Source organism: Lipophrys pholis, assembly GCF_963383615.2.
Source record: "Lipophrys pholis genome assembly, chromosome: 22".
Classification (NCBI taxonomy): domain Eukaryota; kingdom Metazoa; phylum Chordata; class Actinopteri; order Blenniiformes; family Blenniidae; genus Lipophrys; species Lipophrys pholis.
Window position 1 is genome coordinate 5,105,672 of NC_137644.1, and position 21,345 is coordinate 5,127,016.

The window sequence follows — 21,345 nt, forward strand, 5'->3', positions numbered from 1 at the left end:
TTGTACATGCGTTTGTAGTGAAAACGAGAACGCAGTCATCTTCGGTAAGCATTTAAAAAAAGGTCACATCATTAGGAAAGTAAATGTCGGTTCCAACCACAGAGCCCACTTTACACAGGAAGGCGTTCAGAGTGGAGTCCCACACCTGGTGATCCTTCGCTGGAGGCTGGCGGTCCACATGTGGGGACCCTGTACCTTTAACCTCTGAGGCCAATCTCCCAAAAAATCCATCTGATAAACTCCACATGTGGATTTATTCCAGATTACCAAATATTAGCAGCTGAACTATGAAATTCCTGCTTGACGGTTTTTCTAAACTGCTCAGGGCAGATCAGCTGGTAGAGGGGTCGTCTCTCAATGGGAAGGTTGCAGGTTCCATTTCCCATCTCCCATAGAGCATCTTCCTCCTCCAACATCCAGGTTATAGAGCGTCTTACTCCTCCAACACCCAGATTATAGAGCGTCTTCCTCCTCCACTAACATCCAGATCATAGAGCGTCTTCCTCCCCAACATCCAGATTATAGAGCATCGTCCTCCTCCAACATACAGATCATAGAGCGTCTTCCTCCTCCACTAAAATCCAGATCATAGAGCGTCTTCCTCCCCCAACGACCAGATTATAGAGCATCTTCCCCTCCAACATCCAGATTATAGTGCATCTTCCTCCTGTCACATCCAGATTATAGTGCGTCTTCCTCCTCCAACATCCAGATTATAGTGCGTCTTCCTCCTCCAACATCCAGATTATAGAGCGTCTTCCTCCACTAAGTGACGCAGCTTTATAATATAAATTCTGCACACGATGTCAGTGGGTTTGTGTTAAATAACAGTGCTCTTTCTTTTGCCCCGATTTCACAGCATTTACAACTTTATTACTTATCATTTCCTCACCACGTCACGTCGGCAGTAAATCGACCCAGTTTGTTCACATGTGGTCATTTTCCCTTGGTTTTCATGCGTTTGACTCCCGTGGATGAAACAGTTATTGATTCCAACTCTTTACTAATGCAACCATTTTTATGAATGACTTGCTTTTAAACACACGTTCAGAATTTCGTATTTGTAAAAACCGTAATGCACGACAACATTCATTTATCGTGCAGCCTCGATTTTCAGTAGAGTAACTTGTAACTACAAGCGTGTAGCTGCTGGTTATTAGCGGTGTGATAAAAGTTTGAAGCCCAGGCGGTGAAAAGGTTTTCCAGACGGCTGCTCCGGCAGGAAGAGGGGGGGGGGGGAGAAAAGAAGCTAAGAGTGATATGTCTATCATCTTTGACATTTCACTCAGAAAATTTGAATATGAATGCGATAAAGGCAAAAGCAAACGCCGAGCCGGTGTTAGGGCTTCCCTCATGAAAGGTGTGAGGATATGTGTGGGGTTTTTTGTACCGCTCCGGCGTCCTCGCCTAAAAGACGCCGACGCGCCGCACTCTGCCCACTCTTAACCACTTTAGAGTCTTATCTGGCCTCTCCATTGAATTCTCCTTCAGACATCTTGTTCATTAAATCCTTTCATATCCTTCTTTGCCGATTCCGCCGTTCCCCCCCCTCTCCGAAGTTTAAGGTTTTGTGAGCGTGTGCGCGAGAGAGAGCTCCCGCCGACTCTCCTCGCCGACTATTATGTGGGCCGCTGAATGAGCGGCGTGGCCGGGCTGAGTGAGCGGCGGGAGGCTCGGGGGCCGGAGGAGGCGAAACGCGTCGAGTTAATTAACGGCACGTCGGAAAAGCAGACATAATAGTACACCTCGGAAAAAGACTTGACATTGAGATGGACGGATAAGTCATTAATTGGTTTTCTTATTGGTACAATGGCGGCGGCGGGGAGGAGGAAGGTCACGGCGACTTTGACAGGGACCACAACTATATTATGCGCGGGAGTGGCGGAGTATGAAAGGCGACGGATGCAAAGTCGATGGGAGATAAAAGAAGCCGTGAAACAAAGTAATTACACCTGAGATGCGAGGCCGAAACGCACGCCGCTCGGCGAGGCGGGGTCAGGCCGGCTCGCCGCCACAATCCCCGGAGTCGCCAGGCGTTCCCCGCTCGGGTCCTGCTCCGAAGCCCCCCCCCCCCCCCCCCCCCCCAGCCCCGCCCCCTTCTCCTCCTCCCCCTCCCCCCTCTGGAGGGCGGGGAGCGGCGCGGTGGCACCCAGCTGAAACGCATATAATTCCAGCGCGCAGATGAACGCCGGCGATACGGCGAGGAGGGGGAATACGGCGAGATAATTACGGGTGATACTCGTGATTGTGAACGCGGCGGTGTGAAAAGGTGGGCCGCAAGATAAAACACTCATCAGAGAGGCGGCGAGAGAGTGCTGGATAAACAAACGCAAAAGGTGGGGGGGGGGGGGGACAAGAGAAGAGAAGGAGGGAGAGATAGAGCCGGAGAATGGCAAGGTTAAAGGCGGCGAGATTAAGGTTACGCCTTGCATAGTGAAGGGTTCAGATAGTATTAAAAACAGGCAGATTGGGGGGGGGGGGGGTCTGCTAAATCAAGCGGGGTCAGTGTTCAAGTATCGAGCGCGCCATCTGCAAGCCGTGACACTCTTCATGGCGACGAAGATTCAAATTCACACAAAGTGTTGACGCGGGAGGAAAGAGGGGAGAAAAAAAAAAAGGGCGAACGGTTCAGTTTTCGCATCTCGACACGAGTTTGCGTCGGAAAATCTACATATTCTGACAGATTATCCAAAGTTGGAGGAAGAGTTGGAGTTCATGTGAGGAGATAACACAACGGGGGGGGGGGGGGGGGGGAGGAAGGGAAGGAGGGGGGGGGGGGGGGGTTCAGCAACAGTCTGATTTCCTCTGCAGTGTTGAGGTATAGAGCTGCACATTTGTTGTTTGGGGGGGGAGGAGGGGGGGGCAGCAGCAAGGAGATAAGAGCGTGTAAGAGCCGTGGCCTTGTTTGATACGTGTGTGTTAAGGCAGCGAGACGGCGTCCGTCACCGCTCCAACACGCATGTGGCCGCAGCAGCAGCAGCAGCGGCGGCGGCAGCAGCAGCAGCAGCAACACGCGATGTTTATCACCCGCCGCTTTCCGTCCCTCATTCTCTGCCTCTCTCTGTCATCGTCCTGCTCTCTTCTCCTCCTCCGCGCAGAGACGGGCGATAAGACACCCAGATAGCACTTTATGGCATGAATGATAAGGAGACACCACTCGTGCGTCCCATCAGGGGGAGAAAAAAAAAAAAAAAAAAACTGCAAAAAAAATAAAAAACCCAAATGAAGGCGGCCTTATCGTGGACATCTGACACTTCATGCAACTCCATTTTGAAGTAATATGTGCTCCGTCGTGGCTCTAATGGATTTGAGATTTCAGGGCTTTTGAGTTTATTGATTCATTTCGTACACTTTGTCCTCTGAAGGATATTGCCGGCCGGCATGAAATGTGTGCAGATGCAGCCGATACCGCCGTTATGAATGCTTTCTGCTTGTTTTTGAATGTGGCGAGCTCGAGAGTTTCGGCAAAGTCGGTTCTCGCGCGCCGACGTCCGGCGACTCATCTTGATACCCGCTTCGCGTTGCGCAACTGTAATGTTATCGAGATCGAGGTTGTTTTGGTGGGTTTTTTTTCTTTTCTGCACATAGAACAAAAAAAAAAAAAAGAAGAAAAAGAAATTCAAAGTGAGAGCGTACTGAACATGACCGAAGCGTGTCTTTTCTCATTTTAGTTCAGATCCAACATCCAGTCCAACTTCATCCTGACCATGAAAAATAGTCATCATAACCTGATGCTATATAATCTGGATGTTAGTGGAGGAAGATGCTCTATAATCTGGATGTTGGGGGAGGAAGATGCTCTATAACCTGGGTGTTGGAGGAGGAAGACGCTCTATAACCTGGATGTCGGAGGAGGAAGATGCCCTATAATCGGGATGTTGGGGGAGGAAGATGCTCTATAATCTGGATGTTGGGGCAGAAAGATGCCCTATAATCTGGATGTTAGTGGAGGAAGATGCTCTATAACCTGGATGTTAGTGGAGGAAGATGCTCTATAATCTGGATGTTAGTGGATGAAGATGCTCTATAATCTGGATGTTAGTGGAGGACGATGCTCTATAACCTGGATGTTCAAGGAGGAAGATGCTCTATAACCTGGATGTTGGGGGAGGACGATGCTCTATAATCTGGATGTTGGGGGGGAGATGCTCTATAATCTGGATGTTAGTGGAGGCAGATGCTCTATAATCTGGATGTTGGGCGAGGAATATGCTCTATAACCTGGGTGTTGGAGGAGGAAGACGCTCTATAACCTGGGTGTTGGAGGGGGGAATATGCTCTATAATCTGGATTTTGGGGAGGAAGATGCTCTATAATCTGGATGTTGGGGGAGAAAGATGCCCTATAATCTGGATGTTAGTGGAGGAAGATGCTCTATAATCTGGATGTTGGAGGAACCCAAATTTATACTTAGATTTTTTTTTTAAATTCTTGTTGAGGTGCAGATTAAACCAGATGAAAAACTGACAATTGTTGCGTCGCGAATTAAATTTGTTAAGACTAAATTTGCCTTGTGGTTCGGCCGGAGTGGAGCCACCTAGTGGCCGGTTTTGGCCCACGGGCCTCATGTCTGTTCCCTCACTGGCAGCCTTCAAACACGACAAGAAAAAAAACCCCGCAGAGGGTGAAAATCAACATATTCCATTATTCAGTGGAGATCGTTTTTTTTTTTTTTTTCGCGTCGCGAGCGTGCGAATGTACTCCTCCTGATAATAAGTGTAATAATAATAAAAAAGAAACAAATGAATTCATCAAACTGTCTTTAAATAAATGCACTTGTCAAACGCCGCGGCAGAAGCATGATGCGGAATTTATTAAAAGCGGGCCGCTCTCGCTCATCCTCCCCTCCGCGAGGGCATTCATCTTCGTGACGAGCGGAATATGAGTGAGATCCCAATCAGCGGCTCAAGGTGCTTCATCCCGCCGTTTTAGGTGTTTTTTTTAGGCGTCGACAATCAGGTGGGGGCTTTCAGGAATAAGTAATGGCGTCGCCGCCAGATACTCCGCAGACCATTACATATCTGGAATATACAGGTTATAAATCATTTTCTTTTAAATGTTTGATTTTTTTTTCTTTTCTCTCTCTCTCACCACGCGCTGACCTTAAAAATGGGCGATGGCGGCGCGCAGATTGCGGTTTTATTAAAAGAAATGACACAGGAGTGATGAAAACGCATTACAAATGGATTTTGAGGACTTTTTTGGCGAGATTTATTCGAGGTGTTTCGGGGAGAGAAGAGGGAAAAGATTAAACGTCCTCTCGGAGGTCGAAGCCCTCGAAGCGCCGATACGGACCACCAATGTCTTCCTTAAGTGGCGTGCGCTGGCGACCTACCTGCGTATTTACGCTTCGTCCTGCAGTTTGTATATCGCAGTTTAAACCACTTGGGTTTTTTTTTTGTTTTGTTTTAAACTGGGAAACTGAGATGCAGATGTGTTGCGGAGAAGCAGCCTCAAACCCGTCCAGACATTATCTGCCTCCGATCCGAGCCCTGAACGGTCGGATAAACAAGTCCCCCGTTCCGAGTTGTGTTTGGAGAGGGAACGGTGCCCGGCCGCGCCGCTGCGCCGCCGCGCCGCCGCTGGGCCCGTGGCTGCAGCTAAGAGAGTCCACTTTGTGCAACACGCCGGGCGGATATGAAGAGCAGATGTCCTGTCTGCTGCGATCCGGCTCCAGACTGAAAACTGCACACACGTCACTGAAGATGACTAGCTGGAAAGCGGAGCCCCAAAAGCTCCAAGAGCTTTTTTTTTTTTTTTTTTCCCCTTGCATGTCTATTTTTGGGAGGTGGCGGTTTGGCGGTTTTGAAGGGATTTGAAGGGAAGAGCTTATTTGTTGCAGGCCTCGTTTTTCTTGCCGCCAGGAGCATGATGGGAGTGTGCACGGCGCCCCTAGTGGCTGGTTACTGAGGTGTCAGGACAGGACGAAAACTTTTTTTGTTGTTTTTTTCTTCCCACTTTTTCCAAGAGATCGCGCCGCATCATTTGAGCCACTGTGAAAGTTTTCTGGATCCACTTTCTCCATCTGGACTTAACTTTTCGAAATTTACCAAAGTGAAAGGAAATTAGCCCCAGTTAAGAATCTCGCCCACTTTTTTTTTTATAATTACCAGAGACACCATCTTTTCACCGATGCTTAATTAGAGAGGTTTTCTGTCCATTTGCCTCCTTTTGTTTCACAGGACTGTCACCAATCCCCTCGGAGACTCTAAAGCTCCGGCTCCTTCCATCCCTCCCTCCCTCTACTCATTTAAACTTTTTTTTCCTTCTTTTTTCTTTTTTTTTTTTTACAATAATGCTGATTTTATCTGGGTCATAATTGCAGTATAATTATGGGAGGTAATTCTCTGGTGCGTGGCCAGGTCCGCCGCCGCAGCGTGAGCAGAATCTGTTCGGAGGTTAAACTCCTGGTCTGAAATGGAGAGGCGGAACGATGGGGGAGGACGGGATCGACTGTGTGAACGGACACTTTAATGGAGGGAAACTGTGGACCCGTCCTGGTGTCTTTTAAATATAAAAAGTTAAGAGTTACTCGAGTTTAGAGTTGCTCACATGAATTTAGAGTCAATCGCGTAAGATCCGCCCTTGATCGGCGTTTGTAGACATTTTTAGCAGTTTTAGTAATTTAAAAAAAAATACGATTTTGGCTTGTGTGGACGTGGCCTTAAACAGGAAGTGAATAGAGAACACTTATTAAAACTCTTTTATGAACATACTTGTAAACAAATACAAGCAGATGCTTCATTAGTCCCTTGGGCTGGTTCACTTGAAATGACAGTTTAGTGAAAACAAAAGGAATATCAGGTATATTTTCAAACAACACATCAATCCATCTTTCAAAGCATTTTAGAATGCTTTCAAAGAAACCTACATTTAGCCATTTGAGCTGTTTCAGCATTCGAAGAAACTTTTTTTAAAACTACTTTATAACCAACGCTATAGCCAGTTTAGCCTTTATAGCAGTCAAATCCATTTGACACATTTATTGAAAATTTGCTGTTTTAGCCATTAGAGACATTTTAGCAATTAATGCGATTTTACTGGTTTTCGTAGTCTAACCATTTTAAGTCACTTTAGCTAAGTAGTGATATTGGCTCTTAGCCACTTCAGTTGTTTTAGCCGGTTTAGCTATCGTCATTTTAACCATTTTAGCCATTTTAGCTGTCAGAGCCATTTGAATTCTTTTAGTTATATTCAGCTGTTTTAGGTTATTTTAGCCTTTTTAATCATTATAGCTATTTTTAGTAGTTCTATCCGTTATTCCGATAGTAGTTCTTGTAGCCAATGTTGTCATATTTGTTTTGAACCGTTTGTTTAGCCAACATAACTATTTTAGCCTATTTTCGCACGTCTCTGTTTTGGTCATTTTAGCCATTTTAGCTGTTTTACCATTAAAGTGGCTCTTTAGACAATTTTACTTGTTTTTGCTTTTTAGTTTGCTTGTTTTTTTTTTGCCAGTTTAGCCCTAAAGGTCGTTTGACTTCTTCTAGCTATGTTTATCTTATTTTTGCCATTTTAGCTATTTTAACAATCAGACAGTTTTAGCTATTTTAGCAGCCAATGTCGTTTTTAATCATTTTAGCCATTTTAGCGGTTTTAGCCGTCAAGTCCATTTGAGGTCATTTAGAGAAATTTTAGTAGTTTCAGCCATTTCAGCTGCCAAATAAGTTTAGTCATTCACAGTTTTAGTCTTTTAACCCGTTTTAACTGTTTTCACAGTCAAATCCATTTAACTTTCGTCATTTTACCTATTTTAATCATTGTAGACATTTTAGCTGTTTAGCCATTTTAGCTAATTCTGTCATTTTAACAGTGAAATCCATTTTAGCCATATGTAGTCATTTTAGGCTATTTAGCTATTTTGATAATTATAGTAATTTCAAGCCACTTGAATGTGTTCAGCCATTTTAGCTACCAAAGAAGTTTAGACATTTGACATTTTTTTAACCTATTTTAGTTAACGTTTTTGACGTCAAATCTAGTTCGCTACATTTGCCATTTTGGGTATTCTAACCAATGTAGCCATTCAAGCCATTACAAACATGTTTTAGCCATTTTAGCACTTTCATCCAATTTAGCTTCAACAGCCATTTGAGAATGAGTCATTTTTACTGTTTTAGCAACTTAAGTCATTTTAAAGGTCAAATGCATTTGCTCATATTTTTTTCATTTTAGGCCACTCAGCGATTTAAAAAAACAAAAACATAGCCATTTCAATGCATTTGACCATTTTAGCTGTTTCCTGTTTTAGCCATTTGAACTCTTTTAAGCGCTTCCCCCTCTACTTTTTTGTTGTTTGATGACATGCTGGGACGTGAAACATTTCAGTGATGTAAACAGAGGGGACGGCCACGGTGCCCCGGCAGTTAACCAGCTTAACCAGAGAGGTTGGAAAAGTGGTGCAACTGCCTCTTGAAAAGTGTGTGGGTTCCCGCGACTGCCTCCTGACACATTATTCTGGGTATTTGTGATTCTTGGGAGAGGCTTGTGGACGTCGACATCCTGCACGTTTGATCGTCGGAAAATGAATCATTCGGGGAGATCGAACTGAGAAAGACAAAACAATCACATTCTGTGAATCTCACGCCGCGTTCTCTCGGCATGACTTTGCGTGTGTGTGTGTGTGTGTGTGTTTGTTTCAGAGGAAGAGGAAAGTGTTGAGGTGAAGGTGACTTTTATCGTTCTGAGAAGCTTCGCTGCGATGCCACAATTATTTTGTTCAACCCACCGCAGAACCGAGTTTCCTTTTGTTTGATTGTGGGGGGGGGGGTGAAAAACACCAAAAGAAATTGTCTCATCACATCCACATGCTTCATTTTTCTCTCTTCTTAAATCAGAGCATTTTCTGCCCCTCTTTATTACCCCCCCCCCCCTTCATTACAAAATGAGGCTTTGCTTTCGATTTTTTTTTGACCCGAAATGCATCTAAACGAGTGGAGGGAAATCAGATGTTTAAGTCCAGAGGTGTGGAATTAGTTGTTTAAAGCTGTGGAAATTCCTGCAGACTACTTAGTGAATTAGCCTCGATCCGGGAGCCTCTGCTGCGGATTTCTCCTTCAGAGTGACACGGTGGCTGCGGACGCCTGCAGAGTCGGGGAGTCGTTTCTCTGCGTCGTGTAATTAGAAATGCAAAGGTAAGCCTCGGGTTGCTAATAATTCAGTATGAGAGAGCGAGAGGAAGAAAGGAAAAAAAGGAGGCTTTTGTTTCATATTGCATCTCTCGAGAAAACTTTAAATTGGAAAAATTAGAGGAATAAATATGTTGTTTTTGTGATTTATTAAAAAAAAAAAAATGTAAAAAAAAAAAAAAAAATCCCAGCCGGGAGCCGAGTGTCTGTAGCTGCTCGACGGAGGTCCATGCCGGGAAAACAAAACAAAAAAAAAACGACAAGCTGTTTTAACTTAGGAGTTGTATATACGAGTGCACGCGGCGTTTCAGAGGCCAGGTGTCGGCTCGGAGAGAGGAGACGTCTGCGAGCAGGAAATCCCTCGTGACCTACTTTTTTAGCCCAGAAGTGAAAGTGATGAAGAGCGAAGAGGAAGTCGCCGTCGCTCGGGCCTTAATGAGAGTCGGCCCCGTCGCACGGATGGCACAAAATTAAACGCCATTAATCCGGCGATCGCGTCGTAAAACAACAAACGTGCGTCTTTTAAAGACGGCCACACGCGCACAAGTGACTTTAGAATCGGGGGAATCTTCAACCAGCAAAGTGATGCTTCATGACCGAAAATCACCAAAAATCGACTTCAATACTAACATTTTCACATTTAATCCAATTTTTACAATTAAATAGTTATATATATATATATATATAAATAAAATAACACCTCATCACCTCATGAAGTTACTTTATCTTTTCATGCTTATATACAATTTTAAGACTTCTTTCAGTTTTAGCATTTATTAGTTGTGTTTTTTAATGAACTCCTGAATTATTTTGAGGTATTTTAGCCAGTTCAACCATTTTTCTTGAATTTCTTTCCCCATTCTGTCTCATTTTCGCTACTTTGACCATTTAAGCTGTTCTAACAGTTTAACCCTTTTCACCCCGTTTACTACTTTAACTCTTTTAGCTGTGTCACCTGTTTTATCATGTGTTATCCATTTTTGACATTGTGTATTTGGCTATTTTTGACTTTTAAGCATTCTTAAGCTCTTTTTATAAATTTTGGCAATTTTGGTTGATTTGACTTTTTTTTTTCTTTTTTTTTTTTATTATTTTTAAATGAACTTCCTCGGTACTTTCTGTCATTTCAACTTTTTTTGAAAAGGTTTTTTTTCCCCTTTTCTTTATTTGATAACTTTGACAATTTAAGCAGTTTTAAACATTTAAAATTTCTTTAACCCTTTTCAGACCTTTTAGCTGTTTTATCCTTGGTTGTTTTAGCTGCTTTGCCTTTTTCTTACTGTAAAAGCCATTTTAGTTATTAGCTTTGTCATAACTTCATCTATTTTAGGCATTTTGAATCTGAGAAATGATATTTTCAATCACTTTTTATGCATTTTAGCCAGAAAGTAGTTTTGTTCCTTTTCCTTTTAGCAAGTTTAACTACTTTGGCCATTTCAGCAGTTGTAGCTGTTTAAAACATTTTAAAACTCTTTTAACATTTTCTACAAATGTTAGCTATTTTATCATTAGTTTATTTAAGCTATTTCACTTCTTTCTAAATGCTTTAGCTATTTTCCGCTGTTTTTAGCTCTTGTCCTTTTTGACTCATGATAATTCACATTTTAAGCTCTTTTTATGTAATATAGTCATTTTTAAATCTGCGTACAAATCATTTTCCTAAAATCTGTGCAGATACGATATAAAATCTATATATACTTTAGACTTATGTTTGATTTTCAAACTCAGAATGTTTGGGGATTTATTTATTTTAGATAATGTCGTTTCCATTTCCATATCTTTCCATTTTCTTACCCAGTGGACCGGAGGTGACACTCTGACGGCCCTGTTTTGGTCCGCATGCTGCATGTTTGACACCTATGATTTATAGCTTTAAGACATGACTGTAAACTAATCAAAACAGATTTTCTATACTCACTAAAATCTCACTGGAGTTTGTTGCTCGTGTGAGAACTGAATGATAGCCCTCGGGAAAATAAGACTTTAATTTAAAGCGTTTTAAATACATAGCCTCAAAGTGAGGAGTACGACACAATTAAAAGTGCTTTACAGGATATATTACAAGACAGCAGTGAGTGTTTCACTCCCATTCATTTAAGAGTATTTATATTATGATTACTTTATTTAATTGTGTTCAACTGATTTCCTCATTTACCTCAGCAAACTATTAAAATATCCTGAAAACTACCTAAAAAGACATTTCCTCATCTTTAAGAATATATAATCATCCATGTAAGCAGCTCCTGAGCAGCTTAATCCAGATTATTTATTTCCTTTGTGTTCAATCAGCTTTCATTTCAATTAAATGTAGTTTGTAGAATATTTACCTGAAGATATAAAGCATTTTGAAAACTGGAGAAAACAAATCTAGAGTAAAAAAAACTACAACATCATAATACAAATGCCTCAATTATCTTTATTCAACTGACTTGAATCCTGAAACTAAAGCACTTTATACCGTATATTACAGGCGTGTATCTGCATAAACAAAAACACATTAATATTAGTATTAGAACATAAAATCATAACATTACGGCTCAATAAATTTGTGTTTGACGTATTTCATCACAATGAATGTTAAAGTACGCAAATACTACTTACCAACTCCCTGCATAAAAAAAAATACATTTATGTATTTTAATCTAATTCCGATGTTCATTTATATTCATCATTCAAATAAAGCTGATTTCCTTTGCATGAATTGCACATGTACTTACTACCAAGTATGAACCATCTTTTACAAACTTTTTCATAATAATCCGAAATTTAGAGAAACAAATTGATTATTCATAATAGAGTACAAACTGACAATTTATTGTTCAATTGATGTGCAATTCAATTGAATGAATGTATTTGAAGCAAGTTTATAGCATTTAATGCACACAATAAAACATATACCAACGTATTCCATGAAAATATGAAAAATGTATATGTTTAGGACATATAAGCACAATTTGATGATGCAGACAATAAGAAAAATGAGTTAATATAATATTACACAAAATACCTTGGCGCTCTTTTAATAACTTTAAACAAGTTGTGAAGCTACTCTAATTCCTGTTTATCAGTTGCTTGAATTATTTATATTAAGGTGTAAAACTGACATTTTAAGCAACTTTAAAGCATTTAATGCACATTTGTTTAAGCCCCAGTAACTGTATTAAAAAAAAAAAACAATTCCTACATTACAATACTGTAAATTCAAGTAGTTTTTAAGCTATATAAGGATAGCAAACAATAAAAAAGTGAGAGAAAGTCAATATGATACTACATGAAACTCTTTGATGCTCTCATTTGTTGATTTATTTAAAAATGCGTGAGATATTAAGTCTGTTAGTATGTTTAAACATTCTAAAACTCACAATTCGCATCTTCTGGACTTGCAGATGTCTTTCTAAATCGTGCACATAAACACACGGCCATTTCTGAAGTGGCAGTGGTCCTCTGATGCATCTCCGAGGAATATCAACAAAACAAACAGTGCTGACGAGGCAGAGCGTTGCGCAGTGTGCACAGTGTGACTGATAGGAGAGATTAAGTCGTCACTTTCTGACCGAGGCCTTTGAAGGTTTGGTTATCCTGCGAGTCCGCCTCCGTACGGTCGGCCTGCATCACAAAGCCGCAGCGTCTTTGGTGTCTGATCTTATTTCTGCAAAAGTTCCTGTGAAAGCGTCTGTGAAAAATGTCCGCTGAAAGACAGAACAGGCCACATTCACACTGAAATTTATTTTTTTCCTCTCTCATGTGGTATTTGTTTCTATTTACCTCCTCTTCAAATGTAAAACAACTCCTTTCAACCTTTATCTTTTAGTTTTGTTTTCTCTAACTTGTTGCTCTCTATTACACATCTTTGTGGTCTACAGTTAAACGCACACTGATATAATATGCATTCAGATTACAGAATTTTACACGTATAATCCCAAACTCTTTATTAAAACATGTCTGAATAATTTTTTTTGCAAGTCTTTATAAATTAAAAGCATTATTTGAAAGATTTTAACTACACACCACTTACTTTTCCTCATATTAGAGGCCCACATATTATAGTCCCTTTCAGATTACACGGTTTCACACATATAAATCCCAAAATAAGGGTTTTTTTGGAAAGTTTTTTGGATTTTGCATTTTTTTCAAAATAAAAGCTTTCTTTAAAAAAAAAAAGAAATTCCTCGAGGTTTAAACTTCAGACTATTACTTTGACTCATATTAAAATATATCCACATGGTCTTAATCCCTTTAGATTACACCATTTTATATACAGAAGACTAAAGCAATTCAAGAAAATAAAGTGATAAAATAAACTTTATGAAGTGAATACACACCACAAATGACCATAGTCATTAAAATAGATTCTCACACTCTAAAATCCCCTCAGATTAAAACATTTTTACACGCTGAAGCCAAAAACCTAAAATATTTGCTTTGCTAGTTGAAGTGGCTTTTTTTTTTTAATTCTTATTATTGTTGTTTTTTTGTTACATGAATTGGATGTTTTCAGGGATTTTGCTCTTGTTGTTATACATATTTTAAATACAGGCCCGCTCTGCATAATCCCTTCAGATTACACAAATATACACACAGTAGCCTAAACAAATGTTTGCCATTTTAAAATAAAGTTTTTCTCATTGTTAGCACATAGAATCTGATATTTGGAGGGTTTAAAATAAAATACACAGTTCTTACTTTAACATATTTTAAAATAGGGCAACACTGTATAATCCTTTCAGATTATACAACTTTACACCCAGAGGTCAAAAACGCCTTAAAAATAGTACGTCAAAGGGACTTTTTCCGAACATAAAATGTGACTGTTAGTTTCACACACACCCACACACACACACACACACACCCACCCACCCACCCACCCACCCACCCACACACACACACACACACACACACACACACACACACACACACGCACACACACACACACACACACACACACAGGCCTGTCAGTCAGTTGCGGGACACTATAGACGGTAGATGCATATCTGACGTTTCTCCAGTCAACCGTTACGTCTGACCTGGTCGCTGAATGCCCACCAGCACCCCCACCCCCACCCCTTGGCTGGCCTGCTGGTACCCACCCATCTGTCCCTTGTCTGCCCCCTCCACCTGCTCCCGCCCCCCACCAACCTGGACCTCACCTGGGCCTGTTGGGAGTGTCTTGGGGTGTCTGTGGTGGGTTTGATGGGTGGTCGTTTGAGGCTGTTGGGGGTCTGTTTTGAAGCTTGTTGGGAGCCTCTTGGGGGGTCTGTAGGTAGACCTCTTGGGGAGCTGTTCGGGGGTCCTTTTGGGGGTTTGTTGAGGGACCTGTCTGGGGTCTCTTCTGACATTTGTTGGGGGGTCTGTTTTGGAGCTTGTTGGTGGGTCTGTAGGGAGGCCTCTTGAGGGGCTGTTAGGGGGGACTGTTGGAGGGTGCTGTTGAGGGGTTTGTAGGGAGGCCTCTTGAAGGACTATAGGGGGGTCTTGTTGGAGGGGATGTTGGGATTTCTGTTGGGGGGGTCTGTTGTTGTCCCGAGAATGAGAGGGCCTAAAAGACAAAGCTCACTTTAACTACTTCCATACAGGGATAAAATGCTTTTCTCTGTGTGTACCACTGAGTATCTGTGTGTGTGTGTGTGTGTGTGTGTGTGTGTGTGTGTGTGTGTGTGTGTGTGTGTGTGTGTGTGTGTGTGTGTGTGTGTGTGTGTGTGTGTGTGTGGTTTCTCATTAATAGTGCAGAGGTTGAACACTTAAATTTAATAACCTCTACACATGGTGGCACACAGTAGATCAACTACCTGCTTCATCTTTCAGAAACAAACTGTAAACTTCACCTTCTGACATGCTGTGTGTGTGTGTGTGTGTGTGTGTGTGTGTGTGTGTGTGTGTGTGTGTGTGTGTGTGTGTGTGTGTGTGTGTGTGTGTGTGTGTGTGTGTGTGTGTTTGACCTATAGTGTCAAATATTAATTCAGACAGAAATTACAGCATTTGCATTGAATTTGTGACATATTTGTCACAGATCATGTAAAAATGTTTCATAAATTCGGCATTTGAGTCATGAAAAGTTTACTTAAACACTTAAATTTGACATGTTTACACACGGAATTCAGATTAAATCCAATGCCAACCTTAAACAGGATCTTTATAGTTGAGCAAGTTCTTTCAGTTGTGTTATTTAAATGGCAATTGTGTTAATTTATTCATTTTATTTGTACACAATGTAAAGTAGTCAAGCAAGTAGTCATAAATAAACTGTTTATCAGAAGGCGGCAAGTACAGTTCTTACTTTTATTGGTATTATATAGTAATAAATCTGAATAGTATGACTTCATATTAGTATTTTTTGTTTGTAAAAACTTTTTATGTGCAAATTTCAACAATAAAATAATTATTTTCAGAAATATCTTAAATCCTTTAAAAAGTATTTTTGACAATTGTGTTGGACTATTCTTTAATTTCATTTAAAATATTGATAAAAAATGTGCTATATTTAGAATCCAGATGATAAAAATGAATGTAAAGCAAACATAAACAAATTATTATTGTTGCTAAATTGGTAAATAACTTAAAATATTTGGGTTTTGTAAATCAAGCAGCTTTTCTAAACAACGACACGTCGTACTTTTGTTGATTCGAACCTGTTTGGACTGTTTATTTGCATCTGAAACAAACACGGGAGAGGAAGTCGCCTGGAAGAGAAAGACTTGCGTGTGCCGCGGAGCGACTGCGGGGCGATCCGCCTCCTCTCGATTCCACCCGGCGCCGCGCCGCACATGCAGGACTGCATTCCACAGCCCGAGATAATTAAGGGCGAAAAATCCTTGTCATTGCAGGGGGAAGCTCTTTAGGTACCAATTCACCCTGATGAATAAAACCCTAATTAATCCACTTAATCTTCTGCATGAGATTATTTCCCCTCCGTTTTCACCAGCGTGCACTGTACACTTTGCTGTCCTGAATAATAAAAAGGTCCAAGAGAGGAAAATATATATAAATATATATATATATAGTCGAGAGGGAGGGGAGTTTCCCTTCGAAACTTATGTGATAAGGTCTTGATCTCTCTATTATTTTGCCCTCGGTTTTACCGGTTGCTGTTGAAAGTGTGTCGTAAAAAGAAAAGGGCAAAAGATCAACAGTAATCACACTTGTCTGAGAAGACCTTGCGGCGGCATTGTGCTGCCCTCCATCGAACGTCTGCGGCCATTTTTCACAGCAGCTGTAAATATGACAAACCCGGGGTTATACGGCTTTTGATTTAGAGCCAGGATACGAGCGAGTCGGCTTGATTTAGGCCGTTATGTACGAGCGTGCGTGTGAAATATCTGCACGAGAACACTGCGTCTTCTCTTTGAAACACCTGGGATCGAAACCGAACACATTCAGCTCTTGTTTATTGATAATGACAGATTTTTCACAAGAACGTTGGTATTCAATGTAAATCATACGAGAGGATTTTTGAAACTATAGAAATATTACATGTGTTTAGAATCTTCTGTCTGTACATCATGATTAGCACTTAGCTACGTAGCATGTCATCTCTCATCAATGGATTAGCTGCTTAGCATGTATTATCTGATCAGCAATTAATGATTAGCACAAAAACCAGTAAATAATTACTCCCCGACTAGTGTTCAATATAGTCGTCGATTAGCATGTGTTAGTTAGCATGTATTCTCCGACTAACAATTACTTACTGTAGTTACGCGTTAGCGAGTTCGTATATATTTTCTGACGAGTATTGACAACGTGTTAGCTGTTTAACATGTATTCTGGGAGTCATGCGCTGGCATTCTCACGGATCCAGTCTCACAGAGGTCCATGATATTAGCCTCCTGTGGTGCCGACAAGCGAAACACTCCCCTGGAGTGCGCCCCCTTGTGGGCGGATCTATTTTGAACAAAGAGCGCAAACCAAAAAGGTTTCAGCCAAAGTCCAATACCGAGATACAAGTTTTACCAAGCTAACGTGGTTCCCGTGCGACGACCTTTCACTGCGTACAGCTAGTGATTAGCACATGATAGCGGGTTAGCTAGCATGTATTCTTGGCTTATCATTAAACTGATGTTAATTATTAGCGCATATTAGTTAGATAGTATATATTTATGACTGAGGACGAGCCTCACGACAACGCTGTTTCATGTCACTGCATGGCTTTTCGTCCGATCATCCGCCACACGGCGCAGCGTTTTAGGAGCCTGATAACGCGATAACGACCCTCTTAGCAACGTCACTTAACAACAACAATGGCGGACGACTTGCTCCAGGTCGAGCTGCAGAAGCTACTGATGCTCGTTGCTATAACACAAGGAGGATTTCCGTGTCTTCTTCTACGTTTCTATTTTTTCCGCGCCGTCTTTTCCATTTTTTTATGTATTTCTGCGGCGGAGTTACAGCGCCGCCTAAAGGCCTGGTATATGTATTACATCATTTTCAGCAACGACGTGGAGAAACAAAGATTTTGGCTCACGCCTAATGGGCAAACTAGCACGTGTTATAGATATTTTTACATATCAGTGAGTTAAAACGTATCATCTGACGAGTGATAACATCCGACACTTAATAATTAGTATATATTAGATCATTTCCATGTAGCAGGAGCAATGTATGAAGTCAGGTTGATAAATGGGTTTAAAAAAAAAAAAAGGGAAGTTTTCTATGTTTCAGCCTCAAACTTTGCTGACTTTCCACAGGATGTTGAAGATTAAAAAAAAACACAAAAAACAACTGTGACGGGAAATTTGTGCAAACGGGCACGTTACTTGAAAAAATTCAATTCTATGTATGAAACCAAGATGCAAATTCTGGCTTTTTTCCAAATTCATAGAATACGAAGTGTGTGCTGGCCGCCTCCTCGCTCGTACGCTTAGTCACAGAAGACAGAAATGAATACGGTAGAAAGTGAGAGGCAGCTAGTGTTTCTGTGTGTGTGTGAGTGTGTGTGTGTGTGTGTGTGAGAGAGAGTGTGTTTTAGGTTACAGCTCGCCTGCTCACGGTTTCCCTCCCTTGTCATCGGGCGCCATTATACGGCTCCGACTCAGGCTCCTTAAAGTCTGTTCCTTCAACACACACACACACGCACACACACACACGCACGCACACACACACACGCACACACACACACGCACACACACAGGAAACTTTCAGAGAGCTTAGCATTGTTTAGTTTTTTTTTTTTCACTTTGTTTCTGCAGCTTATAACTGTTCATCGCATTAAGCATGTTTGTCGATATTAGTTGGGAGTTTGTTTTTTTTTTCCCGGTGAATTATTAAAAAAAGAATGGCGGCGGCAGATATACGGCTCGGACTGAGCTCAGCTTTAATCTCTCATTATAATCCACGCTGGGTAAAATATGCTCTCGTAGAGGAGCCGGCCTCGTAAAGACCTTATCACCTCGTATCCAGGAAATCGATATTCACACCACATCTGATAAGCAAACATGTACAGAGAGAAAAAAGAGAGAGAGAGAGAGAGAGAGATGAATGTTTGGCACGCAGCCTTCCGGACGAATATTTATTCAGAAGAAAAAAACAAGTGGAAGAGGTTTTTAATGAGGTCAAATTAAGAAGTGAAGAATCATTTCAAACTACACATTTCACAAATTTTCAAAATCGCTGCACAAAGACATAACTAGACATATTTACTTTGAATATATATGAGCATTAACACAGTTACCAACTCATACTGTTACTCCAGTAACTCCTTGAAATCTACACAATTCTACTATAAGAATGGACTATAGGAAGTGTTGTATTGAAATGATGTTTACAAGACGTGCATGTGGCCCCTGGGTTGTGCGTTACCGAACTTATCGATCGTTAGTGAGTTGGGCTGCGGAGTTCTGGATCTTATCAGCGAGCTGTAAACACACTGAGGGTTTTACGTGTGTTTCTCTGGGTTGTGGCTCCCCTTCATCCTCCCCTTCATCCTCCTCAGCTTTTTGTGAATGGGCTCCCGTTCTTCACCTGCTATCTGCCACCATCTTATCAAAGCATGTCGTTCTGACTCGCCGCCGCATCGTGAATGTTTACGTTGCGATTCAATTAAAAAGGGACGCGTCCCTCGCTGTTTACCCACTGGTTGTGTAACTAAGTTACTTTGAGGTGAAGACGCTCTTCAGGAGGCTCGGGCTAAAGTGAGTGGTCCCGCGTTATCTGCCTTTCTTCAACAGTCGGTCTCACTCTGATCGCTCGTCTTCTTTATGATGTCGCCTCATTATATTTTGAAATTCTTTAAACGTGTTTTAAAAAAAGGTCTCAACCATAAAACACTTAAAACTGCTTTACATTTTCTAACCTCAATTTATTTCACTTTTTGATCACCTGACAGAGAGAAACATTAGTAACTTCTATTGTCCTTGTATTTACTTGATAACTTCGACTGGGCGCTCAGCTCTTTTCAGAATGAAACAACGCTTATTTTGAAAATGTGAATTAATCCCGTGATGATTTGATAAATATGAAATTTAAGCCATTTTCATTTCACATTCTATTTTAGAGGAAAATTTCTGTTTCAATTTTAAAGAGTTGAGGCGATGGGTTTTGAAATAAATAAAAATACACCGTACTATTAATTCATTTTCACACATAGTGCAATAATTGCACGGAAATAATGTAAATATGTTTGTTCTACCTTTGAAATACAGCTAAATTATATTCTAGCTTGGTGTTTTCTGTCAAACAACTCGTGTCATTTTTAATTTATATATTTATGTTGCACATGCAGCAAAACCAAAGTTAGTCAAACTCAGCTTTAAAATGAAATGGTCGATGATTTTCACACCAACCCACTGCCTGCATTGCGTTTCTGTTTTTCCATTTGTGGCAAAAACCTGAATGAATCATAACTATTTGATGTATTTAGTATTTAATTAAACACTCGCGAGACAGTTGGTGGAACAAGACATCAGAAATATAGAGCGAATGTCTACGATGCCATAAATGATGTCGACGTTTAAGCTTATCTAAATAAAAGTTAATATTTTGAGCCAAATTTGCAAAACTGACGTACAGGTTGATGCTCATTTTCAACCCAAGCGTCACAATTTGTGTGATTTTTCAATTAAAACACCACGAGTTTCCTTCTCGCGATGCATCTGAGCCACAACAAACAACATTAATCCAGAAAAGAGTAACTGTACTGTAAATATCAACATTTCAACATGAGAATTGGGCCTAAAAAGTGACGTGTTTCTTAGTGGAAATGTGAATATTCTGATTCTAAAAACATTAATTACGGAACGATAATGTTTGTTTAAAGTCAATTATTGTGAAGTGAAAGCGTTTCTGCAATTTCGTTTCGGAAAAGTTTTGCGTTGACACAATATTTTGAAAAACGTCTGTTTCCATGGAAGCGGCGGATGAAAACAATGTCGTCAGCATGTTTGACCACTAGTGGGCGCTGCTGTCGCAGCATTTTCCTCCTTTTCATGGAAACGGAGCGGGAACGTTTTCGAAAAGGTCCACCTCGGGAGCCGCTGTCCAAAAAAAATGTCCCCCGTTTCCGTGGCGACGGAGTCGGATGTGATTTCACTTGAAAAAAGTCTTTTCTTAAAACTTCCGTCACCACACGAAGAGCCGAGCGCGGGGCGGCCTCATATGGCCGCCTTCAGAGAAACTCAAGGACGCGCACACTTGGAGATAAAAACCTTATCTAATCTAATATCAGGTGTTTTGGCTCTTTATGTTCTCTTCTGTTCTTCAGCTGTTAATGAGACTTGGTGTGCAGCAAAGGAGGGAGATAGCATCGAGACGTAGTCCTGGCTGGCAGGGCAACATCCCGTCTCTCAGAGTCACCGCAGCGTTGAGCTGCTCCACCGCGGAAACCTGCCGCCCGCCGTGTGTCCCTGCGCCTGAGTCGCCAACGCGGCGGCTTCAGATTATTGTTGAGAGCAACAAGGGGATTCCCAGTATTTCTAAAATCATGAGAAACAGGCTTGAATGAACAGTCTGCTGCGGCAAGTGATGCAACGTGTGTGTGTGTGTGTGTGTTTTCCACATTGTGTGTGTTCGTGTGAGATTGCGTGTGTAGATTGTGTGTTTTATGGGTGAATGTACCTTTGTGTTGTGTGTGTTTCGCAAACTGTATGTTTGTGTTTATTGCGTGTGTCTGTGTAGATTGTGTGTGTTTTTGTGTAGATTATGTGTGTGTTTGTGTAGCTTGTGCGTGTTTTGTGTAGATGGTGTGTTTGTGCAGATTGTGTGTCTAGCAAATTTTATGTTTGTGTATATT